This window comes from Papaver somniferum, chromosome 2, assembly GCF_003573695.1.
Source record: "Papaver somniferum cultivar HN1 chromosome 2, ASM357369v1, whole genome shotgun sequence".
In the NCBI taxonomy this organism is placed as follows: Eukaryota; Viridiplantae; Streptophyta; class Magnoliopsida; order Ranunculales; family Papaveraceae; genus Papaver; species Papaver somniferum.
The window spans coordinates 153,816,400-153,844,388 of NC_039359.1; the positions used below are offsets into that span (position 1 = coordinate 153,816,400).

At 36.7% G+C, this 27,989-nt stretch overlaps 1 long non-coding RNA gene and 1 pseudogene across 1 annotated transcript; one reads left to right on the top strand and one right to left on the bottom strand.

Moving 5' to 3' along the window:
- Positions 1-606: 606 nt before the first annotated feature.
- Positions 607-27,989, bottom strand: LOC113349493 (annotated as a pseudogene).
- On the top strand, positions 3,127-3,793 carry LOC113349494. Its single transcript, XR_003360196.1, has 2 exons — positions 3,127-3,254; positions 3,491-3,793. It is a non-coding gene; the product is annotated as an uncharacterized LOC113349494 (long non-coding RNA).

Below are 27,989 nucleotides of genomic sequence, written 5' to 3' on the forward strand. Positions count from 1 at the left end.
TTTTGTTTGTTTGCTGTGTGATTTGAGTTTGAGTTTGAAAATGAAGTGCCTCTGTCTTATAAAGAAGACTTTTTGACGAATCGGACGACTCGGGGTTGAGAGAACCGGTTTGGACAGTCTTGACTCTTGAGTGTCAGCGCTGCTGTTGTTGCTTCTCTCAAATACTGTTATGGCAAGTTTCTAGACCCTCGCATGTGCCTCCATGACCATGCCATCAAGCACTGAACCTCAAAACTACAATTTCAGGACCATAATCTGGCAAAATTTTCACTCGAATTTTTGATAGAAGTCGAGGTGAGTAGAACACAACCAGATATGATTCCCACCTTTGCAAAATCAGCTGCCATGCGGAGATGGAAAATCAACACAACAATAAAGTGGACATTAAATTTGAACACACACTTTCCTAACAGTCGAGAGCAGAAACTGTGATCGGATGTTCAGTTGCCACAGTGGTGAGAAGAAGCTCAATTGGTTTTCAATTCACAGCTAAACTAAGAAAAGTGAAATTTACAAGTTAACATGATGATATGTAACGAACCCACCACTGCAATTTCGCCGAGTCTGGAAACTCGCTATGAAAGGTTATATAAACATGGATACACCTTACAACTCATCACGAACCTTTTGATCAGAGGGATGAGATTTTGATTCGAATTCAAGGAGATACCGAGTAGCTAATGATGCATGTAATGCTGCACCATAAGGAAGCACATCTTCATTGAGAGTGAAATATGGTGAATGCACAGATGGGATTTCTCCAAGTGTTTCATTTTTCATTCCTATGAAAGAAAAGCATCCTGGTATCACTTCTGAGTAAAATGAGAAGTCTGCCGTTCCCATTAATGGTTGCATGTCTTTGACGTTAGTGGTCCCCAGCATATCCCCTGCGACATTTTCGAAATGCTTATGTAATACTTTGTTGTTAGTGGTTACGGGAAAAAATATCTTATTCTCTGGATGGAAGTCAACAGTAGCATTGCATCTCTGAACAGCAGCTTGTTTGATAACCTGTCACAATGCAAGTTGGAGGGAATAAGTCCCATGATGACTAGGAATAAGCATGAAGCTGTAATTGGTTGTACCTTTTCAATTCGTTTCTTGAGTTGTATAAAGCTTTCTGTCGTGTTGAGATTATTAGTCCCACATAGTATGGGAAATCTAGATCCTACGGCTTATAACCTTTTAGGGCTTCTCCACTCATTGTCAATTGGTTTTGAGTTGGATGCCCGTATTCTAACATGGTATCAGAGCAGGCTATTTGTGTCGAGTCGCTAGACCACACCTTTACTCCGCGTCATCCGATTTATTGTCCACGTGTTAGACCCAACGAGGCTACACGTGAGGGGGCGTGTTGAGATTATTAGTCCCACATAGTATGGGAAATCTAGATCCTGCGGCTTATAACCCTTTAGGGCCTCTCCACTCATTGCCAATTGGTGTTGAGTTGGATGCCCGAATTCTAACATGGTATCAGAGCAGGCAATTTGCGACGAGTCTTTAGACCGCGCCACCCGATTTATTGTCCACGTGTAAGACCCAACGAGGCTACACGTGAGGGGGCGTGTTGAGATTATTAGTCCATATTGTTTGGGCAATCTAAGACCCTGCGGTTTATAATCCTATGGGCCTCTCCACTTATTGCCAATTGATATTGAGTTGGATGCCCGAATTCTAACATGTCGAGAAGGCTCTAAAGGTGCCTCCAATGGTGACAGAATCTGGAATAACATTGAATGCCCCACCTCCTTGGACTTTTCCAACTGTTACAACCTGAGGACAACAATGCTTATTTTTAGCGACGGAGATGCTAAAGGAGGTTCACAAATAGTTGGTAATTTCATTTGTTCAAAAAGAAATGCTTCCTACTTCGAGATGCAAATAAAGAAGAAGAAAAAGTGCCAATCTTTGTGTTTTCAAACCGAAGGCATAGGTTACTCTAAATTACTGAAATATACTCGAGGGAATAAAATGCATCATCCTTTTGGAAAGTCATTTATCACGGAGAAACAACAGATGGATTAACGACAAAAATGAGGGAAGATAAATACAAAACTCTACGGCTTCTGCATCAGAATCAGGTTATAGTAGGAAGAAAGAGAGAGATACCTATTGCTAATGATATTCATGACAGGTATAACTGATTTATTTACCCGAAAACATAAAAATTAAGGCAGATACCTGTGAATCCAGTGGATCAGCTTCACGTGAGACAAGGTGTTGCAAACTAAACAATTATGCTAGATGCTGCTACAATTGGGTCAATTGTATGCTGAGGGATCGCTGCATGACCCCCCTTTCCGCTAATTACTGCCTCCAAAAGCCGCTACCAGCAAGCAAAGGACCGGGTCTAGAAGCAACCGAGCCAATTGGTAGGTCAGCGAAGACATGGAGCCCAAAGATAGCATCAATGTTGTCTAATATTCCATCTTCTACCATTTTCTTTGCTCCCCCACCTCCTTCCTCAGCTGGTTGAAAGACTAGGATAAGAGTTCCCTGTCAAAAGCACAAACTGAAATCATGTAACAATTTCAACTTAACAAAAATTAAGCATATATATTAGCTATTTGAATTGTTTAAAACCAGAAGTCCTACGACTGAAGCTATGTGAAGTTGCATTACGTCAAGAAATTAGCTATCTAACATAATTAGCGAAGGTATGATATCAAAGTAGTTTTAAGTGGTCGAGAAAAAAAACAGATTAAACTCAATATGGAAGTGTGATCCAAGGAACAACTTTTGGAGGTGGGAAGCTGGCCAGGAAAAAAGTAATCCACAGTACAGATACAAATTACATGTTAAACATTCACCCCCATAGAAGGATTGAAGAATTCCGAAGGAAAACAAGACAGTTACAGTAAGTTAGTACTAAGTACTTCGGACGTGGAAACCAAAAATAGGAATTACTCGTTAATCCAATTTTAGGAGACCCGTTTAATGGTTAATCCAATCCTAAAATAAATTTAATCGCTGGTCCTTTTGGACCAGATTTTTTACTCGCTCGTCCAGTACACGTGCGGAAGTTATAAAGTGTATTTTTTAATTGGCCAAAACACCCTTTTAAGTCGGATCTAATTCTGTTTTATCAGTTCGTTCGTTCATCATAAATTAGAGAGCTTTGGCAATGGCGATTGGTGGAAAAAACCCGAAGAATTCCAACTCTCGATTCAAACTAAAACCGGAAGAGGCAATAATGGTGAATCGTCATTTTTCAGCTCCAACGAATCTCGATTCAAGTTCGAACGATTGGATGGGTAAGTTGATTTCATTTATGTTTTTTTCTTTAGTGTCTTCATCTGATGGTTATTTTTAGGGTTCGTTTGGGTATCATCCTAATATAAGATCCAAATCTCCTAATTCCACATAAATAACAACCTTTGTTTCCTGAAACTCAACCTCCATTTTTCAGGTTAGGGCTTATTTTGGTTTTTTTGGTTGGTTGGTTTGTTTCCTACTTTATTATGATTGTGTAGAGTTTATTTTTCTGTAGCATTGCAGCTATGAATAGCAGCTTGCGCCTTTATAACCTGTCACAATGCAAGTTGAAGAGAATCAGTCCCATGATGACTTGGAATAAGCATGAAGCTGTAATTGGTTGTACCTCTTCAATTCGTTTCTTGAGTTGTATAAAGCTTTCTGTCGAGAAGGCTCTAAAGGTGCCTCCAATGGTGACGAATCTGGAATAACATTGAATGCCCCACCTCCTTGGAATTTTCCAACTGTTACAACCTGAGCAAAACAATGCTTGTTTTTAGTGATGGAGATGATAAATAATTGGTACTTCCATTTGAAATATACTTTAGTTTTTGAAAAGTCATTTATCACGAAGAAACAACAGATATTGAACGCCAAAAATGAGGGAAGATAGATACAGCACACTATGGCTTCTGCATGAGAATCAGGTTATAGTAGGAAGAAAGAGCAAAGCTGCTAAAAATATTCATGACAGGTATAACTGATTATTAATACGAAAACATAATTAAGGCAGATACCTGTGAATCCAGTGGATCAGCTTCACGTGAGACAAGGTGTTGCAAACTAACAATTACACTAGATGCTGCTACAATTGGGTCCATTGTATGCTGAGGGATCGCTGCATGACCCCCCTTTCCGCTAATTACTGCCTCAAAAAAGCCGCTACCAGCAACCAAAGGACCGGGTCTAGAAGCAACCGAGCCAATTGGTAGGTCAGCAAAGACATGGAGCCCAAAGATAGCATCAACGTTGTCTAATATTCCATCTTCTACCATCTTCTTTGCTCCCCCACCTCCTTCCTCAGCTGGTTGAAAGACTAGGAAAACAGTTCCCTGTCAAAAGCACAAACTGAAATCATGTAACAAAACTTAAGCGTATAAATTAGCTATTTGAATGTAGGAATTACTGGTTAATTCATTTCTAGGGAACCTGTTTACTGCGTAGTTCACCCATAAAAATATTTTAACCGCTAGTTCAAAGTCATGATTTTGGACTAAAAATAGTATCCGGAGGTCCAATATCTTAATGATTTGATCTTGCCGCACATGTATATTTTTTTCGAAATGGCCAAATTAGCCCGCACTCAACCTTGCATCAGTTTATTCAGACATGACCTGTAATATATGTAATTTGCATTTTAATCATTTATATAAAACTAGAAACCAGAAAGTCTAATACACAACTTTCAGAAAAATGAATATCAAAGTAATAAACACTGTTTTCACAGATGAATGTAAGCAATAGTTTCTCAGTTCCAGTCTCCAGATATATATACAAGGAAACAGTAAATAACAAATTGAGACCAACCAACAAATCTCAGTTCCAAGAAACTAATATAGAAGAAAGAAAAACACTGAATATAAAAAGGATTTCAACTGTCCATGAATGCATCCATTCAGATCGTAATAGAACTCTTCTCAACTAGTTATTCTCAGCACCCATGTCATTTTAAGTTAGAGTGGGAGATTTCAGATTTTGCTTCAGGGTCAGCAATGGAGTAGCACCCCAGTAGCAGAACCTACTACTTGATTTGCCCCATTATCTTTTAATTTCAGTTTCTTAAGCTCCTCATCAACAGCCTCACCTAGCCAATACTACCCAGAATACCGCAGATTCCCCTCCATCTACGGTGCCTGCATATATCATTTGTGTTGATTATGATTTTGACGACGCTATAAAAGTAATACAGAAAGAATAAAATGCTAACATTGTGTTAAAACATATGACGATAAAGAGTTTCCTTCATGAAAATTCTGGCTTTGTAAAGTCATTTTTTCTTCTTCTATGAATACTCGAAGTTGGATATGTGAAGTCATTTTTTATCAGAAACCAAAGTAACAATAACACGTTGATATGCACCTAGTATCTGTGTAATTTGTATCCATCAGTACATGAAGATATGTACTGATAAATATGTACTGTCAACATCACATATGTAATCTAGTACCCAACAATACATATGATCAGTAGGATGCGTATGATTTAATTTGCAGTTGAGTTATCGAAAACAAATACGTACTGGCAGTTGACACTATCAAAAACTATCCGGTTATTCACAGTAGAACTAAATATGTACTGTAGTTTTTACCAGTACATATGGATTTTTCTCTCATATCACATGCCTAATCAATAAGGGTATTTTATAAGAAAACAAAGTAACAAGAATACATCAACAAATACATGGTGATATGTACTGATGAATATGTACTTCAAAAGTATATGTTCGACAATACTACATATTGATATGGGCTAACGCTTATTCATTTCAACTCATACACTAACCATGTTCATGTTCTTTTCCACAACAAGATAAAAGGTCATATTGGTATTACCTGTTATATTGGGTTTAAACAACATGGTTAGTATGTGTTTAAACAACTCATGCACTAACCATGTTGCTCTTTTCCACAACAAGATAACATGCTCTTTTCAAGTTGGTATTACTGTTTTATCATAAAGCAAAATAACATGTCATATTGATATGTACTGTTTGCATCATAAAGCAAAATAACAGGTCATATTGATATGCACTGTTTGCATCAATAAGGGTTCAAACAGTACCTAACAACAGTACATACCAACATGTACTAGTTCTCATATTCAAGAATAAATGATGTTTTACACACAAATAGATAGTTAATTATATCAATATGTACTATCAAAAACATACATAAATTAGGTTTTTTTACATGGTTCCTATTGTTATGTATCATTGGGTTTACCTAGTACATATTGATATAATTAGAGTTACATAATGTCTCTAATTATACCAACTACTGCACATAGTGATTTTGTGCAATTTGAGATGTTAAAAGATCACAGTATGTTTAAAGGAAAAGAAATTTTACATGATGGCCCCTCTAGATCCATCTGCCAATCCTTCCCAACTGATCCCAACCATGCAGGCGTATCATGAAGAACCAAGGAACCCTGCACCAAAGCTGGTAATGCAACAAGAATGAACAATGTCAAGATAGTGTGTTTTGGATATCAATATGTATTGGGGGTTTACCTATAGTACATAATAAGCATAAAAAGGTTTACCCAGTACATATTTATTGCAGTGGTCATATATATACCCATCAATACATGTTGATATGTACTAATTCAAGAACAAAGTACATCAACATCACATATATCAACTACAAATTAGGGCTTTTAGCAGTACATATCATCATGTGCTTTAGGATTATACACAACATATATACAGTACATATGGATATTTATTGTAAGATCATACATAAACATGCAGTAGAAGGGGGTAAGCAGTACATATCAAGAATTTAACAGTACTCACTGATATGTATGCTAGGAGCATATATAAAATTGGTATAAAAAATCAACAAAAATAAAACTGAAAACATTACACATATTGGATTGTATTTTTAAAATTATAAGCAACACCTTTTTTGGCAGAAATCCCAAACATTTTGTTATATTCGAGTTTTCAGCATGAGTTTACTGAAACCAATATTATGCCTTGTTGTTGTGTACAATAAGTGACCTGGCATGCAATACCAAACATATTGTTAGAACTAAAATGTTTCAACAATTATGTATTGAAAGAAAAATAAAACCACCCACTTTCCGCAATACAGGAAGTTGACACTATCAAAAACCATCCAGTTTTTCACGGTACAACCAAATATGTACAGCAATTTTTACTAGTACATATGGATTTTTCTTTCATATCACATGCATAATCAACAAGGGTATTCATAAGAAAACAAAGTAACAACAATACATCAACAAGTACATGGTGATATGCACTTCATTTTTCGCAATACAGGCGAATACGTACTGGTAGTTGACACTATCAAAACTATCCAGTTATTCACGGTACAACCAAATATCCATTAGTATTCGACAATACATATTGATATGTACCTGATGCATATGCAATCCAACTATTCGATAATACATATTGATATACAGCGCTGATGAATTCTACTTGTATTCAACACTACAATACATATTACTATGTATTGTATTAACACATACTACATATTATTTTTTTGGTATTCAAAGGATACATATTGACATGTATTACATCAACTCACTTTTCCTTAAGTACATATGGATATGTTCAAGCATAAACTATGCTAGGATTTTATACAGTACATATCATCAACTAATCACTCTTTGTCTTACTACATATTTATATGTATTCAAGCATGAACTAAGGGTTTAGCAAAAATCTGAAAACTCCTAAATTTATATATCCAAAACTTGAAAAAAATTGTGAAACTTCCAATATTCGACTACACAGACAAAAACCCCAAATTCATAGCAGTAATGTTGTAACAAAAATTCTCAAAAAAATATGAACCCCAAATTCATATCAATATGTACAGGTTCATTTGGTCAAAGACAAATTGTTATATTATGTACCTAATACATATGTACATGTTGATATGCACTGATACTTATTCAAAGCATGAATTAGGGGTTACCTAGTACATATTGACATGTACTTTTTTAGGACATTTTTTATGAAAGAGCGCAATACATACCAATATTTAGGAAAGCATGGAACCATTTAGTACATAAAAAAACATGAAAGAAACATGCACTACATACCAATATTTTTACTGAATGAAAGCATGTAATACATAAAAAAAAAACAATGTAATACATTCTAATATGTATGAAATCTTTTACCTTATGTAATACATGAAAGCATAAAAGCATGTGATACATAAAAAAAACATAAATTGTTGTTGGATATATTATGTATTGTTGGTGAATTAGAAGCAGGCTTTTGTTTTTGTTGTTTGAATCATCAACAATTTTTCTTCTACTTTTTGAGCGTGAAGCACTTTCTTCCACAATTGCTTACGTAATTATTTGTTTAATTTTTCGATTGGTAACCATTTTTGGTTTTGATTTTGTTTTTCGATTGGAAACTTTCAATTGAATTTCATGAAGAAGATGCCTAGTTTTGGTTTTGACGAAGATGAAACAGATCTGGTTTGTTTTTTGATTTCATTTTTCGATTTAGGAGAAGAAGATCTCGATTTTGAATAAAGAAGATGAACTGACCTAGTTTTGATTTTTGTATTCTATGAAGAATGAAAAACTGTAGATGAGGAAGAATGAAAACTAAAAAAGGTCGATGAAAACTAGGAGAAACTGAATAACACGTGTTTTTTCTCTATGCCTAATCTGTTTGTGACTCTGACACGCGTGTTATTAGGGTTAGCACAGTAATTTTACTGTTTTCAAACCTTTTTGGACTAGCGATTAAATTGTTTGTCCCGCTGGAATAGGGATTAAGATGGATCGGGTTTAGTGGACTAAAGAGGAAATGCCTCTATTTGAATTGTATCCAACCATAAATCTTACAACTAAAACTATGTGAAGTTGCCTTACATTAAGAAATTAGCTATCTAACAGAATTAGCGAAGGTATCACATCAAAGTAGTTTTAAGTGGTCGAGAAAAAAATCTGATTAAGCGCAATATGGAAGTGTGATCCAAGGAATAACTTTTGGAGGTGGGAAGCTGGCCAAGAAAAAAGTAATCCACTGTACAGCTACGAATTACATGTTCAACATTCATCCCATAGACGGATATGAAGAGTTCTGTAGTTGTAAGAAATCTTACAACTACACCCCACTAAAACCGATTCAATTTCTAGGTGATCATTATGAACTGTTGTCTTATTAATTGAAGATTGAGAATGTTTACAAAATAGATTCAAGTATTACAACAATTCTACTTGAAACCTAGATTCACTTTCTCTCTCTCTCCCTATTTCTTGATCAAGTCTTACCTTAGAATTCCTCCAGAAACAGTGACCTCTCCCCTTTATATAGAACTTTACATAGTGGATGAAAGCTAAGAAACCAATTATTTTCGGGATCACTATGCGACACATTCGCTCATATTCAATCGCTCATCTTCGCATAGCGTACCTCCTCGAACAATTCTTCACACTTTATTCGTGACTTTGCTGACATCATCTGGTGCGTCATCTCAACTTTGTTGTGTGCGATGCTCTTCGCTTATATTGTATTCTTTACTTCGCTTGATTACTAACGTGTGCGATATTTTACTCCAACATTTTGCCTCTTCTCATATTTCTTATTCTTCAGAGTGAGCGTTATGAGAAATTCCCCTCTTGTAATTCGCACATGCTTATCTTTTTTCATTTTACTTTGCCGACAATTTTCCCTATTTTAAGCTCTCCTCATGTGCGCGTGTCCTTTTAACCATTCATATTTTGACACGTCCTTTTTAACCGTACGTTTTTATCCGTTCATTTCATCGCATTAATGAGAATAAATCTTGAAAAACGGGTCGCTCTTTCCTATATATTCTCTTCTATCTTTCTCCTCTTATCTCTTTCATTCTTCTTCACCTTCTCTGCAATTTTATACTCTTCATTCCCATTCTTCAATGGCTCCTGCTGGTAAAAAGATGGAGATTGAATTTAACAGATTAAAAACTGATTTCAACCAGAGGGGTTACGAACTCTCTCTTCCTCCTTCATATAATTTCGCATCCAAACTTAACCTTGATCTAACCAAATCTGATCAATGGATTAATCAAAAAGTCATCGTTGCATTAGGTCAACTTCAATTTTTACCAATTCCATTATATAACCCTGAGATTCCTCTCTTCTATAGAATTCTTGCTGACGAAATATTCACACGGGGAATATTTAAATTGAGTGGTGGTGCTATTAGTATACCATTAGAATATGCTCGTCGCGCAGCTGGCCTTGGAAATTCTTATCCTGATGAAGTGCGAAAAGAAGATCATCGTGATAAAATTATAGATCCTGCTGAGTATACTCTTGAAAATATCTTTAAGAACTATTATGTCATTGTTATGAAGAGTAACGTGACTAAATAGGTTGTTTGCATAAGGATAATGGATGGTATCGCTGAGGATGAAAAAATTATGCGAGATGTTGATTGGAATTCAAACTCTAATCGCACTGCTGGCAGATCCAATGATTCTAGTTGGCTCAATTGCCATGTCATCTTAAAAGGGTCCTTTGTATCTGGTAAAGCTGCGGATGGTTCTGACAATCCTTTACCTGAAGATTTCCCTCTCTACCAAACCTTGGGAATTTAAATTACTCGCAAATGAGGAAAAGAAAGTAGAGGTATGTGATCCTCTTAATCCAACTTGTAAATTCTCGTAACTTTCCTTCTTATACGTTATTTCTTCTCTTTCGTAGGATGCCAAAAAGGTCAGTACTTCGCGCAAGGCATCAACTTCTCAGAATAAGGAAGTAAGAAACACACTTTCTATTTTCAACAATATTGTTGCCTCTGTTTCTTATCTTGATTATTCGCGCAGGTGAATCCTTTAAATGACAAAACTTTCGGCAAAGGCAAGAGCACTCCCAAGAAACCCGCATCAAAATCTTTATCCAAGAAAACTTTGTTAAAAGATGATGTATCTAGTGTAGGATCAGAATCTCGCAGCAATAATGCCTCAGCGAAATTATCAACAACACAACACAACAGTGTCACAGAACACTTTCAGAAATGACATAATAATCGACGTCAGCTAAATCATGAGAAAAATGTGATGGTCATGCGAAAATTAAAGAGTTTGCGATGTTAACATTTGTTAGGTTGCGAGAATGTCGCAATCCATATCCGAAAATAAAGGACAGATTAGCTGTCATCCACTATGTAATTCCCTATAAATAGCCATTCAGTTGTAAAGGAAAAGAGAGATATCTTTTCTGAGTGAAAAACAAGTAAATAGGAGAGAGAAAATCTAGAGCAGAGGTTATTCTTGATTCCTTTATCTTTTCTTGTAAGATTGTTCAAAGATTCATCAATAAAATTAAGATTGTTAATCTAAAATGAGTTGAATGTTAATGAAATCTTATGAGGGGTGTAGTGTAGGATTTTCTGCAACTACATGATGGCGCTAGTAACAGGGAGGCTGAAGATTGAAAGTTGAAGATTTTTGTTGAGATTGTTCAAATCAAGAAAGTGATTAAAAAAATCAGTGAACCAGTTAAAAGAAAAATGATTAGAGTCAATGAAGATGACAAAAGATTGGAGTGTAATATGATAACAAAAACAATGGTTAATGAATTCCATGAAAACATCAAAGGAAGGATACATAAACGAGATTTTGAAGGAAGGAAGGTTATGGCGGTATAAAAGACATCACCCTTGAAAGATTGGGAAAAGCAAAATATCACATTCATGGCGGCAGAAATACCAAAAGAAAATTTGAACCACACATCTCCATTGGTTATTACAGTGCCTATTACGCGAAAAGAGTAGGGGACAACAACAAAATCCACGGAAGAATGGACATTGAACAGAACTTTAGTCGATACCGGAAGTTCAGTGGATATAATATTTTATCATGCGTTCAGGGAAATGGGATTTAAAGATGAAGAAATGTCCAGTTCAACATATCTTGTTCATGGCTTTGGAAAATCCACAACAAAACCTAAAGGAGAAATAGTGGTACGAATTCCACTAAGAGAGATCGAAACACACGTGACACTATGCGTGATGGATATGGAATCGCCATATAATATGTTGCTAGGAAGACCATGGATACATGCGATAAAAGCTGTAGTATCAACGTTGTATCAATGTATTAAATTCCCCACACCAAATGGAATAGGTGAAATCAGAGGAGATGTTGACAATGCGAATTTATGTCATCAAATTGAAGTAAAGAATTATGAAGGACGAGCAAAAAAGAAACAATTTCGCAGAAAGTTGGCAAAGGAGGCAAAGAAATAAAAAGAATTTAGAGTGTACACGATAAGGGCAAAAGAAGGCAGGGGAATACCCAGCGAAATTTCAGAAGAAGGAGAAGGACCTGTAAAAACAATAAAAGAACCAACACCAATGGGAGAACCCAAGTCCAGTTACACTGCCGCAGAACCAACAAAAGAATTAAATGTTGGGACTATAGAAGAACCTCTAATATTGAGAATTGTAACCAAGATGGATGTAGAAGAAGAAGAAAGAATTGTTAACCTTTTGCGAGAATATAAAGACATTTTCGCAGGGAGCATGGACGAGATACCGGAAATAGATCCATCAATTGCATGTCACAAGCTGGACATTAACAAGAATGTGAGACCATTTAAACAAAGAATAAGAAAAATCGCAACAGCCTACCATTCCCAAATAGAAGAAGAACTATAGAAAATGCTTGATGCAGGAATTATAAGAGAAGCTAAATACCCAGGGTGGATAGCGAACATGGTCATTATTCCAAAGAAAAACAAAGGAATAAGGATTTGCATAGATTTCACTGATTTAAACAAATCCTGTCCTAAAGATAGCTTTCTGTTACCAGATATTCCTCAAATGGTGGAATCAGCAGCGGGAAATGATAGGGTATCGTCTTTAGATGGATACAAAGGATATAACCAGATCCCTCTCGCTGAAGAAGATCAAGAGCATACTGCTTTTTTCGCCTCTAGAGGTTTATATTGTTACACGAAAATGTCATTTGGTTTGTGAAATGCGGGAGCAACATACCAAAGAATGGTAGAGAAGGTGTTCGCGAAATGGATACACAAAACATTAGAAGTATACGTGGACGACATGTTAGTAAAGAGTAAAGAATCCAAAGACCATGTACAGGACCTGAGGGAGATTTTTGAATAAATGCGGCAGTATGACATTAAACTGAATCCTGAGAAGTGTACCATTAGAGTTGCATCGGGAAAAATTTTAGGCTACATTGTTTCAAAGGAAGGAATAGAGTTTGATCCAAAAAAAGTGCAAGCAGTTCGTGACATGCCAACACCAGCAACAATAAAAGATGTACATAAGTTGAATGGACTTTTAGCTTCGCTAGAGAGATTCATTTCGCGATCATCAGACAAATGCAAGCATTTTTTCGATATACTCAAGAAGGGTGTGAAATTGAAATGGACTGATGAATGCGAAAAATATTTTCAAGGGATCAAAGAACATCTTATGAATACATTTATTTTAGAAAAAGCAGAATCAGGAGAAGAATTATTAGTCTATCTTGAGACGACGTCGCATGCATTAAGTGCCGTGTTATTGCGAATAGACGCAGGAATGGAGAAACCCATCTATTACATTAGCAAAACTTTTAATACTGCCGAGAAGAATTACTCAAAGATTGAGAAGCTAATCTTAACATTAGTTTATGCATCATCTAAGCTCCGCATATATTTTCAAGCGCACAAAATAAAGGTATTAACAAAAATACCAAGTTGTCTTCGCCAAAATCACAAGTTGTTGCAGATTTCTTAGAAGAATTTCCTTTATAAGAAGATGAAGCGGTAGAAGAAATGATGGATATAGAAGAAGAACACGGAGATCCAAAAGACTTATTAACAGAACCAAATATATGGGAGATATTGGTAGATGGATCATCAAATGAGAAGGCAATGGATTTGGAATTGTTTTAATTTTTCCAGAAGGAGCGAAGATGGATTTTTCATTCAGATTAGAATTCGCATCCACTAATAACGAAACGGAATATGAAGTTGTGATACATGCCTTAAAGTTCGCAATAGAAATGAAACTACAAAATGCCAGGATCACTAGTGGTTCACAGCTAGTTATTCGCCAAATAAAGGGAGAGTACACTACAAATGCACCATCCTTGAATAAATACAAGAAGCTCGTTGAAGAATTGTCAGCGAAAATCCCAAAAATAAAATGGAGGAACATCTCAAGGAAGGATAACAGACTCGCAGACGCTTTTGCTTTCATCTCAAGCATGATGACAGATCCAACTGCGAGAAGCATAAAAATACAGACACTTCTGTCACCATAAATCAATAAAGAAGAAGAAGAAGTGAATGTGATGATAATAGACGGTGGAGAAGAAGAAAAAACGAACAATATCGCAGATTGGAGAACAAAACTTCATGCATATTTGGCGAAAGGAGAAACACCAAGAAATAGATTGGAAGCACACAAGTTAAAAAGCCGAGCAAAAAATTATGAATTAAGAGATGGGCCGCTATACCGAAAATCCTTTAATGGACCATCACTCAGATGTTTGACAAGAGAAGAAGGAGAAAAGGTGCTAAAAATGTTACATAGTGGGGATGCTGGCAATCATAGCGGGGGAAGATCTTTGGCACATAGAGCAAAAATGCAAGGTTATTACTGGCCATACATGCACGAAGATGCAAAACAAATATCAGGACGTTGCGAAGATTGTCAGCGGCATGGAAAGAAAATACATGCACCTGGAGCACCATTGTCATCTTCAACCAGTTTGTGGCCTTTTGGAAAGTGGGTCTTAGATATTGCGGGGCCATTTTTACCAGGATCTGGACAAAGAAGATATTTAATAGTCGCAACAGATTATTTCACAAAATGGACAGAAGTGAAGGCAGTACAACATATTCGCGACAAAGATATCTTTACATTCATATTCGAAAATATCATTTGCATATTCGGAATTCCTGCACAGTTGGTATCTGATAATGGGAAACAGTTTGAAGGACAGAACATAGAAATGTTACTTAATGCATTTAAGATAAAATGTGGAAAGTCTACTCCTTTGTATCCACAAGCTAATGGACAGGCAGAGACAACAAACAAAACAATTGTGATGAGTGCCTAATATTGTATATATTTATCCCTTTTTGTTGGCATTTTAACTCATCTTTTGTGCATTAATTCTACATTTTATCCCATAATCTGTATTTTCATTGTTTTCAAGAATAAATATTTTTCTTACTTAATTTTATATTTTTAGGTAATAAATAAAGTTTGGATGAATTGCGGAGCGGAATAGAGCAGAAAAGTAGTGAAAAGCCGGGAGGAATTACGCAAGGAAGCCGCAAAGAATGGAGCGCACGTCCAAAAAGCTGGAAATGGGCTCAAGAAGGAAGACTTGTTCTTAAAGAAGATATGGGCTTGGCATACCCAAGGCCCAAAACCCTTACCCAAACCCATTTTCTATATCCATACCCGCCTCCATTCTCAGCCGTTAGATTGGATCCATCTCATCATCCAATGGTCGCTTCTTCATCGTGCATCAAAATCTGAAGTCCCTGCAAAACACTACAACACCTATCTCCATCTGGTGTCGTTAATTTTGTTGTATTGTATAATCCAACGGTCGCTACAGGATCCACTTCATCTCACCGTCAGATTGATCTTTCATCTCCATATCCCATGGTCGAGATTCGCCAAACATCTAACTCGATGATCCCGCTACACACCATAGCGACCGAACCCTACACCGATTAGCCAAACACACCCTTCTCCCAAAACCATCGAATCCATCTTCTTCCCCTCTTCTGCAACAGTGACGCTCCCCCCAAATCACTCCACCATCTTCTCCCACAAATCACTCCACCATCTTCTCCCCCCCAAATCATTCAACCATCACCATTCGAGCCATCATTCCCCTACTCATCTAGCTTTCTATAACATCAATTCCTCGATCTTTTCCTCTCACAGGAACCCTAGAAGAGAAATTGATGAAATAGATGAGCTAGAAAAGCAATTAGGGCATGGGAAGAACAAGAGAAGCATCAGGAGAAGGATTGGAGGCATGGGTCGACATCCACCAGTGTCAACAGTGATTAGGTAAATTTTAGTAATTTTTATAAGAACCCTAATTTTTCTGATTTGGGAATTTTTTGGGGAAATCAATTGTACGTATAATTGAAGCATGGGTTAGTCTATTAGGGTTGTTATCATAGTTAGGTAGGATTTTATTTGATTTATTTTGTATTTTCACCAAACCCTAATTGGACTGATGTAGTCCTGATTTTTGGGGATTTTGTTTTTGGGTATAAATAGGTGTAAGGGTTGTGAATTAGAGGGGGGATGCTCTCTGGACTAGCCAGTAGAAACTTGAAACAAAATTTATGCAATTCCAAATTTCAGTTCATCTCTGCAGTTAACAGTGAAAGTTGTGATGTTTTGATTTTTATCTTGAATGTTGATTATTGTGTTTAATTTATCATATGTGATGAATGTGATGCTGTCAACATGTGTAGTATGAGCTAATTAGCAACAAGCTGAGGCTCTGATGAAGCCTTGGTGCACTGTCAAATGGTAGATTGCTAGGATAGGATGCCATATGCTTGCTTTTCTTGTGCATTGGGAAGAAAGCAGTGCTATGATTGCTTGTGATTGATTGTGCTGTCAAAAGACAGTCAATACTAGGGGTATTTCTGTTAGCAAGCTGTTTTTCTTTCCTTTCTATTGTATGCATTGGACTCAACTCAACCTAGGAATATGCTATCTGATTAGGACACCAGGTGGAATCTAAGCCTTAGCTTAGCCACAATTCCTTTTTTTTTTAGTCACTCAAGTTCAGTTCTGTTTGCTTTCAGTTCAGTTTATTTTCTTGCCTTTTTTTCTTGCATTTTGAAGCCTTTTGTGCACTGAAGTCAGTGCACAAACTCACCTCTGCCCTTGGCTTCCAAGCCTTGGTTCTTAGCTGCTTTACCTTGCTGTTTTCTTAGCTGTTTTCTTTGCTTTACCTTGCAGCCTTGGTTCATGTCATTTGCCTTCTTTGTTTCACTGCCACTATAACATTGTGAAATTGTATCTTGTTTTACATCATGTGCTAGCTTAGGAAAACTTCTTGTATGCTCCCACTCCCTGTGGACTTTCCCCTGCTTTCCTTCCATTCTATAAACTTGACCTTGTATACTTGCAAGCTTCTGTGTGTCTTTGCCTGTCACACCAAATTGCAGATATATTAAAGAAGAAATTAGAAGGAGATCATAAAGCATGGTGTGAACAAGTACATAATGCATTATGGGCTTATAATACAACTACAAGAGAAGCTACTGGAATGTCACCTTTTTGTTTAACATACGGAGTTGAAGCGGTGTTACCAACAGAAGTTGTTATTCCGACAACAAAGAGAGAAGCTTGGGAGAAAAATCTTAGTGCGGGTTTGATCTTAAGCAAACTTGATGAATTAGAAGAAAAAAGAGAAAGATCTTTACAACATATGGAGAATTATCAGCGAAGATTAGCCCGAGAATATAATAAACGTGTCAAAGTACGCGAATTCCAACCAGGAGATTTAGTTCTGCGAGAGACACCAATATATCAGCGAGAAAATGTTGGAAAGTTAGAGAAAAAATGGGATGGACCTTACATCATTAAGGAGATAGTTGGAATATGAGCTTATAAATTAATGGATCCAGAAGGTAGAGTGGTCATAGACTTGACAGACCATGAAACAGATTGTACTTAAAAGATATTATCCGTAAGAAGCTTTGAGAAGTTATGGATTCTGAAATAATAGTTGCGAGATTATTCATATCAAAACAAGATCATGATGTGCGAAACTTTCGCAGAGATAATCATAGAACAATGACATAAAAGAAAGGGGAGAACCTTTATGGCGTACACCCTAGTTCGCGAATAAAATTTCGCAAGAGGAAAATGTAAGACATAAAGTACGTCATATAAGGGGGTACCTGTTGCATGGCTCAGGGAAAGGCTACACCGCCACCGGAACCTGAGTCATGGAGATTTGGGGTCAATAAAGCCCATCCGGGAGAGGCACCTTGGATTCTCAGCTTAAGCATATGACTTAGGTTGGGCGACTAAGGTAATAAGGACTCTCCCAAGAAGTGCAGATCTGATCAACGCGCCGAGGTACACGGTTGATTCAAGAGTGCCGAGGGTGTTTGAAGCGTCCTTGCCATTCTTGACAAGTCTTGGCTTATAATGCAGTCGGCCCAAAGAAAACCCTACTTAGGGTGCAGTCTCGTAACCATAAACCCTATAGGTAAAAGGGATAAGAGGCTGCGAAAACAACTGGTTGTTGTTAAGACTGGATGGGAGGATCTAACCTTGTATGGTAGAAGTACGCCTCCTTGAAGGGGCAACCAGGGGGGAGATAAGGGCGCCACCCTCCATTAGGGAGCTGATAAGTGTCTTAAGACGCAAATGTCATGAGGCTTTTTACTCGCAAGGGTATTAAGGCTTGTCATATTTGTGCAACAATCCTGAAGAGGCAATAATACTATAGAAAAAGATAAGACGAGATCAATGGGTTTTTGCATGAAAGTGCGAAGACGTCCTGCGATTTCGTCGCAAGGCGGCAATGTAATGGAGATTTATTTTCGCAAGAATATTTAGGCCTATCATATTGTCGCAACATTCCTGAAGAGGCAATAATACAAAAGAAAAAGTTAAGGCAAATTCAATGGGTTTTTGCATGAAAGTGCAAGGTCGTCCTGCGATTTTGTCGCAATGACAAGAGGTGGCATAATAAGACCTTTAATTAGGAAGGCAAAATAAGACCACATGACAAAACAAAATATTTATAAGTATTCATCACAGATCATTTCTCGCAAGAAAGATAATGAGAGGCAAGTATGGGAATCAGTAGAGAAGAAGCATTATCTTTCTCGCCAGCAAAATACTAAAAGAGAAAATTAATTCCAAAGTTGGTTGAAGAATATTATTCGCAAGAAATAATAAAGATGAAACAATTCAAGAAGATAGAACTAGATAAGAAGCTCATGTTTCAGTATTAATTCCAGTAGAAGGAGATAATGGACGCTCTTCGCCAATGTTCTCATTATCGCCAACCTCTTCTGCATTTCGATTCTGATCTTCACTAACAATAATTCCTTTGAGAGGGACTTCTTTTTCTCCGCCACCTTGATTATCGCCAGCAATTACTTCTTTAGAAGAGATTTCTTTTTCGTTTTCATCTTGATTAGCACCAGCAGTTGCTTCCTTAGAAGGGATCTCTTCTCCATCTTCCAAAAGACTATTCTCTCCACCACTTTCATAATCATAATCATTGTCAGCAGGACGAGGAATTTCATCATCATCTACTTCCAAAGGTTCGATTGATGTAGGAGGAATAGATTTGGACAATAAAATATCATTTACAAGGACTTCAGCCCGGAGATGAACTTGACGAAGAAGTGCTCTCTGATGATTCCTATCTTGAATATCCTTAAAGTAAGCAAGATAATCAAGTCTTCTTTCTGCTCGGTCGCGAGAACCAGTAAGGACAGAGACGAGTAGTGCATTTTCTTTCCGAATTTTGGCATATTTAGCCTCCAAAACATAAATGGAGGAATGAAGATTTTTCTCAGACTCTGAGAAAAGTAGAATACAAAATTTCAGTAAGATGAAGAACTCAAAAAGATATGACAAAGAAAAGATAGTTAAGGCAGTCAAACTATTATGACTACCTTCCTTTTGCGAAATAAGGTGTTGAATCAAGGTCAGACAACTATTCTCCCAACGGTCCATCGCATCATCAAAGTTATCTCCAACTAAACCTTTAAGTCGAGACTGAAGATTTTTCTCTTTAGAAATAAGAAAGGTATTTTTCTTCGCAAGAGAAGAATAAGATTCTTCTAATTTGGAATATTATTTTTTAAGTTGATTCACTTTTACACTTAAAGCTATTCTACCTTGAATGAGTGTATCTCTTTCAGCGATAGATGACTCTGTTACTTCTTTAAGTTCATTGGTATGCAACTTATATTTTTCACTCCTTTTCTTTTATGCTATCGTTCGCATTTCTTACTTAATTATCTTCGCAGACCTGTATGACCTTTTAGAACACCTCAATTTCTCTTTAAATAATTATATTACTCGAGGATTTGAAAATCTTAGCTTGGAAGAATTAAGATCGAAATATACTACCCTTACAGAATGCCATAAAAATGCATTATCCGCTGCCAATAATCTTAAACGGCGTTTTTATGAGGAAAAAAAAGCAATTCAAGTATTAGAGGCGAAGAAGAATAAACTCATTATTGAGAAATATGAAATCGTTCTTAGGGGTGCGAAAGCATTAGAACAATTTCAAGAATCCCTTATTGAGGTTAAGATAGAACGTGATTCAGCTTTTCGTGAGAGGGACATTCTTATTGAGGAAAGAAATTTTATTCGATCTCAACTCCTTATAGAAAGTGAAGCTGAGTTTAAATGGGTTGCTAGAGTTCTGAACGATGCTAGAAATAATCTAGGCGTAAATGTTAGCCTTCACACTGAGCTAACTACACTAGTCGCAGACATTATTTCCAATTATGAAGATCATTTGTTGTTCTTTGATCTTCATTCATATTCTTTAAGAATAATTCTGTTATTTTAACTCTTTTGTCGATGCTTCGCAGAGAAAGAGAAGAAGTATCAAAAGAAAGTTGCAGAGCTAGAAACTCGCTTGGCTGCTAAAGAAGAAGAATCATCCACTCGTAACTCAAAGTATCAGCAATTGAAGGAAAATTGGTGTAACTTAGTCCAAAACAATAGTAACGATGCTAATCGCTCTCGTGAGGCTGCTGTTAAAAGAGTTTGTCTAGAGAATTGTATTCCTTTGTCGAAATACAGCTTTCCAATGATTCCTGAAAATGTACCAATTTCTGATATCCAAGTTACTGATGGAGAAGAAGATTCTGAGGAAGAAATTATGATTCTGAGACTGAGCGAAATGAGGGAGATGAAAATTGATTGCTTCTTCTACTTGTAATTTTTTGTTGTAAATTCAGTCTTCGTCTTTTTAATATAATTCTTCTTTTCTTCGCTTCATATTTATAACCTCTTCATATGCATATAAGACTATCAAAATGGGACAAATAACACTTCCTTTGCATTCCCATTATTGCCTCTTGTTATTTGTCATATCTTGATACACCAAATATAATTGTTAGCCTTTATTAAAAACTTCTCTTGGTGCGAGCATATGTGTAACTTTATGAATAATTTCTTTTCTTGTATTATCTATGAGGTCTTATTTTTTCCTTCCTATGTAAAGGTCTTACGTTGCCTCTGTTTATGTGCGACGAAATCGCAGGCAGTTTTTACACCATAGTGTATTAACCCATTGACCTCGTCTTATCATTTTCTTGTATTATTTCCTCTTCAGGTTAATTCGCATAATATCACAAGTCTTAGTACTCGTATGAGTTACAAGTCTTGTGATATTTACGACTTTTGACACAATTCAGCTCCCTAATGGAGGGTGCCGTCCTTATCTTCCCCCTGATTGCCCCTTCAAGGAAGCTTACCTCTATCGGGTTAAGATTATGGCTCTTCCCATCCAGTTTTTCAACAACCAGTTGATTTTGTATTCTCACATATACTACCTATGGGGTTTATGGTAGCAAGACTGCACCCTAAGTGGGGTATCTTCGGACCGAGTGCATCATAGTCAGGACTTGTCAAGAGTGGCAAGGTACGCTCCAGACGCCCGGGCACTCTCGACTCAACCGTGTACCTCGACGCCCTGATCGAGTTTCTGCACTCCTTGGGAGAGCCTTTCTCACCTTAGGCTCTCAATCTAAGATTACTATCTTAGACTGAAAATTTAAGGTATCTCTCCCGGATGGGCATTATCATTTAATTCTCACCCCAAATCTCCACAACTCAAGTTTCGGGGTCGTTGTAGCCTTCCCTTGAGTCATGCCTTCTAGGTCTTTCTGATTGTGACGTGCGATAGGTCTTACTATATTGCCTCTTGCATATGAGCTAACTAGGGTGCACGCCACATTCGAATTCCTAGCCAATCTGATAATAAATATCATTTTCTATATCCTTTTATAAAGGTCTTATTATAAAGATTTCTCATTTTGTTTTCTTATTATGGATTTACCATATGAAATTGAAATTTCTCATTCCAAGTTTTTAATTCATACAATTGTAGTACATAAATGCTTTTATCGAATCATCTTTCTCAAAGAAAGTCTGATACACTTTATTCTAGTAATTTATCTTCTGCACTTTTTGAATCTTCTTAAGTTCGCATATGTTTTCCAGAATATTCATTCGCATAACCATTCAATTGGATTTGTGCGAAAATCAGTGTACCCTCCAATTTTTGATATTTTTCCTCTATGCTTTTCTTTTCCATAGAAACTGTATTTCTAACCTCGATTAACATTCTTTATTCGCAGAAGAATCTATTCAAGCACTTCGCATGCTTGTTTCCCCAACTTCGTACACCGCATCAACCATTAGTCTCTCTGCTCTTTGACTATCTGCTGCATATGTTTTCCAATTCCGTCGTTTGAATTCTCTTGCTTCGCGTTTGTCAATATCAATTTCTTGGCAATTTTTACTTTCAATTTTATCTCCTCTTATAATGCCAACACCTTGAGGTAAAGGAAACTTGATGCATTGATGAAATGTTGATGCAACAAATGATACACTATGTAGCCATGGTCTTCCAATGAGAGCATTATAAGGAGATTCGACATCCACTACACAAAATGTGATATCTGTTGGTAAATTTTGTAGAAGAATTCGCATAGTCACTTCTCCCTTTGGTTTATTCGCAGAACCGTTAAAGCCATATATTTTGTATGTTGAAGGTATTAACTAATCATCTCTTCCACCCATGGTTTTATATGTATGATAAAACAGAATATCTACAGAACATATGTGTAACTTTCTTTATTCGCAGAAAAATCTATTCAAGCACTTCGCATGCTTGTTTCCCCAACTTCGTACACCGCATCAACCATTAGTCTCTCTGCTCTTTGACTATCTTCTGCATATGTTTTCCAATTCCGTCGTTTGAATTCTCTTGCTTCGCATTTGTCAATATCAATTTCTTGGCAATTTTTACTTTCAATTCTATCTCCTCTTATAATGCCAACACCTTGAGGTAAAGGAAACTTGATGCATTGATGAAATGTTGATGCAACAACTGATACACTATGCATCCATGGTCTTCCAATGAGAGCATTATAAGGAGATTCGACATCCACTACACAAAATGTGATATATGTTGGTAAATTTTGTAGAAGAATTCGCATAGTCACTTCTCCCTTTGGTTTATTCGCAGAACCATTAAATCCATATATTTTGTATGTTGAAGGTATTAACTAATCATCTCTTCCACCCATGGTTTTATATGTATGATAAAACAGAATATCTACAGAACTTCCAGTATCTATAAGTATTCTATTTATCGCCCAGGTGTTTTTCTCATTTTCTTCCTCATCTTCTTCCAATGGTTTCGGATTAATTCCCAATCGCACCACCACTGGACACTCATGTGATTCTCCTCCTCCTGGTGTTTCATCTGCGCTGAACGAGATTTTCTGCTTTAGCCATTCCTTTAAGGGTGATACTTTTACCAAGTTAAGGATCTCCCTTCCTTCAGTATCTCTTGCATATACTCGACTTATGACATTATCATGAAAATCTTCTATGTTTTTGAACGAATGTATGATCGAGTTACAATATAAATTTTTTGCCTTCGCGCCCACTTCAATAAAAAATGTATTCCTGTATTTCTCCTTTACATATGTATTTCCTTGAGGTGGAGGTGGTGGTGGTGGTAAATTCCTAGGCTGTTTTATTAAAAAATGGTCCAATTTCGCTTGCTCAATCATTCGCAATATAATCTTCCTCACATTTCTACAGTTGCTTGTTGTGTGACCATGGAATCTAGGATAGACACAAAATTCTTTACTCCTCCTTCCTGGTGGTGGCTCTTCGCCTACATTATGTGGTTCTGGAATATCATCTATTAGGAGAGCAGCTTCCCATACTTTATCCACTGTAGTGTTCAACTTCGGAAAATTTATCTGTTCCCACACTATTCTTCCAACTTTCTTGTTATAATGTGTTTGTTGTTTTGCAGAGCTTCCTGGTTGAACTGTATCAGTACTTCCATAATTTTGAAGTTGCTTATCTCTGTACTCTTTATTAAACTCTGCTTGATCTGCACTGCCCATAGCCACTAAGTTTTATTCCATCTCTGCATTATTCCTTCCTTGAGTTCCCTGCGATGTACTCGCAACAGCATTTGTCAGCCTCGGGACTAAACTTGTATTTCCACCTTTCAAATCAGATATTTCAACTGGGTAATATTCCATATCTCTTTGCTTTTCCTCAAGTGCTATGTATTCTTCTTGAAATTCGTGCATCTCCGATATTGTTATTGTATCCTTTATTCTGAAAATTTGGGTATATAATAGATATGTTTCAAAGAGAGCATTAATGAATGCAAGAATGAGATGTCGCTCATCCACCCGTCTTCCCATTTCACTACACATGGTTCTCCAACGTGTCGTTAGATGACACAAACTCTCATTTGTTCTTCTGCGAAGTCCGAATGCAGTCTCAATCCCTGGCCTTGATAGATTATTACTTATGTACTGTCCCAAAAAGACATTTTGTAAATGATGAAATGAACCAATGGATTCTAAAGGTAGTCCTTCAAACCATTTCAAAGCTTCACCTGCTAGACTTGCAGCAAAATTATTTGCATATCACTGCATCATAATTTTCCCACTGTAATAAAGATCTTGCATAAGCTTTCACATGTTGTATCGCACATGCACTCCCATCAAATATACTTGTAAGTGTCGGTAATTTGCACTTAGATGGTATCGGTGCTCTCTTAATTTCTTTTGTAAACGGAGTTTTTCCAGCTTCCTTCACTGCTTCCTCTACTTGTCTTCTTCCATCATTTCTTTTTGCAGTCATCATTTCTCTTAATTCTGCTATCTCCTTAAGAATCTCTTTGCTGAATGATTGATCCAAATCTTATTGCATGGGTCTTTTTAATCTTATTTTTTCAATCTATTCTCATGATTTTTTTTCAAATATTGCTTCTTGTAGTTCCGGTTGTTCAGCGTCTTCTCTTCTTCGCCACGCCTTTCAATATTCGCTTCAATTTGTACTCTATCATGTCTTTCTTCATTGCATGTGCGATCATATCAATGTCTTGATATTTCTCTTTCTTGTGGAGTAATTCGACCTTGATCTATATCATCTATGCGATGGCGCTCGCGTCCCCTTACTCGATTATCAATATGACGCAATCCACTTTGTAACTCTCTCTCTTCTAATTCTTCCCTTCTTCTTTGTCTATCTCTTGTTCGTGCAGCCTCTCGTTCGCGCTCATATTGGTCTCTTAATATTTCTCTGCCATGTAACATCATTTGTCCTTGACTTGGATCTTCTTCTTCCCTTTCAGGATTAATGTGTGCGCGACGAAGAAGTTCACGTGGATGTTCATACCGATTAGTTTCTAAGTCAACTATACGTCTCCTTTCCCTTTGATCTTCCAAATTTTCATTTTCCTGCGAATTTTCTTCAATGAGTTCCATATGCTGCCTTCGCCTATCATTTCTTCGATTAGATTGACTTTGTCAGGAAGAACTTTTACTTTATCTTGATCTTGAACGTGTATCACTCCTTGACCTTTGTTCTTGTAGTCTAAGATTCTCTTCTCGTAAATCATCATTTTGACGGATTAGATTCGCACGCTCTTCTTCTTATTCTTCTCTCTTTCATTCAATTAATAATCTTTGCCTAAGCTCTGCAATCGTCATATTTCCTTCACTCGCTGTAACTGGTTCGCTATTCTCAATTCTCTGTCCTTCCTCTGTGGAATTCGTCATTCGCAGTATGGACACTCACTCTATCATAATCTATATCATTATTCTGTCCTTGTTCTCGCTGAGATCCAACTGGAATTTCTGTTCTTTGATGTTCGTCCACTCTTTCTTCTTGTTGCTCAAGATTTGTAATTCGTCTTCGTTCAACAATTCTGTTACTTCTTCAAGTTGTCATTCCTTGTTCAACAACAGATTCAATCCTTACCATTTCTAAATTTTTAGATCTCCCTTTTTTCCTTAAGATCTATGATATACTATCAGGAATTATCATCCAAAGCTGTTTCTGGCGCAAAAAATGTAGTTGTAAGAAATCTTACAACTACACCCCACTAAAACCGATTCAATTTCTAGGTGATCATTATGAACTCTTGTCTTATTAATTGAAGATTGAGAATGTTTACAAAATAGATTCAAGTATTACAACAATTCTACTTGAAACCTAGATTCACTTTCTCTCTCTCCCTATTTCTTGATCAAGTCTTACCTTAGAATTCCTCCAGAAACAATGACCTCTCCCCTTTATATAGAACTTTACATAGTGGATGACAGCTAAGAAACCCATTATTTTCGGGATCACTATGTGACACATTCGCTCATATTCAATCGCTCATCTTCGCATATCGTACCTCCTCTATGTGACACATTCGCTCATATTCAATCGCTCATCTTCGCATATCGTACCTCCTCGCACAATTCTTCACACTTTATTCGTGACTTTGCTGACATCATCTGGTGCGTCATCTCAACTTTGTTGTGTGCGATGCTCTTCGTTTATATTGTATTCTTTACTTCGCTTGATTACTACGTGTACGATATTTTACTCCTACAAATTCAGAAGGAAAACAAGACAATTACAGTAAGTTACATTTAAGTACTTCAAACGTGAAAACCAAAACCAGTTTTATAATAAGAAAGCTTTAAATCTCCCACTGGAATGGGGAGTTGAAATTCCAGACCTTTGGAAAGTTAACGAACAAAGCAACTACATATTTGACTGATGATTCATATCGTCTTAGGGTCTTTCTCCTCCTACTTGTATGTCCTAAAATCACGTCTTAAAAGATTGTTATACATGAAAAAGCAGTAAAAGACTAGCTTGGGGTAATGCTGTTCTTTAGTTACACTTTTAAAGCGAAGAAAATTAATCATAGCCGTCCAACAAGCAAATTGCCTAACATCTAGTATCTACCATATTGAAACACCAATCGGAACTCGAAGCTGCTCAAAATCAACATGTTGAACATGGTAAATACTTCGATTCAATAAAACCAATATAATAGCCAGCCAAACCCATATGTAAAGCAATGTAGGCATGAAAACATTATGTAACATCTACCTATGTTTCAAAATACATGATCTGACCGAGCGATTGAGAACATAAACTCACAACATATAGTAAGAAAAAAACATACACCCACACACACTTCAATTCATGGCGATGATCTTGAAGGATTTTAGCTGCACCAAGAAGCATTGCAACATGAGCATCATGTCCACAAGCGTGCATCTTTCCAGGAACTTTACTTTTATGCTCCCACTCTACACTTTCCTGCAGCAAACAACATAACTTAACCAATCAAACCCTATTTACCTAAAAAAACAATCAAATTTTAAGAAGAAAAGTCTAAACCCAAAGCCTAACCTGCATAGGAAGAGCATCCATATCAGCTCTAATAGCAACAAATGGTGGTTCACCAGTACCAATCATACCTACTACACCAGTAACAGCAATTGGATGCTTATAAGCAATACCCATTTTATCTAATTCATTTCTAATCAATTTGCTAGGCTCAAATTCTTCAAAACCAAGTTCTGGGTTCTCATGAATTCTTCTTCTAACATCAACATCCATTTAACAAGCTCTGGTTGTCTAGCATAGTTTAAGAAACTGGTTGGAATTTCTGATAATTCTGCTTACCTCAATGAATTTGAAGATATGGGTTTTGACCAAAATAAGTTCAGAATCAAAATTGAAGTGAAAATATCCCAAAATCCCATGATTTGTTTGTTAGCTGAGTGATTTGAGTTTGGACATTCTCTGTTGTATGAAGAAGTTTTTCAAGAATCGGTTGATTCGGAGTTGAGAGAATCGTTTTGAACACTGTCATGTACTCTTGTCTGTGGGATGAGATGAGAGTATCAATGCTGAGATAAAGGCAAAATAATATCAGCCAAATGTGGGACTGTGATAAAGGTTAAAGAAA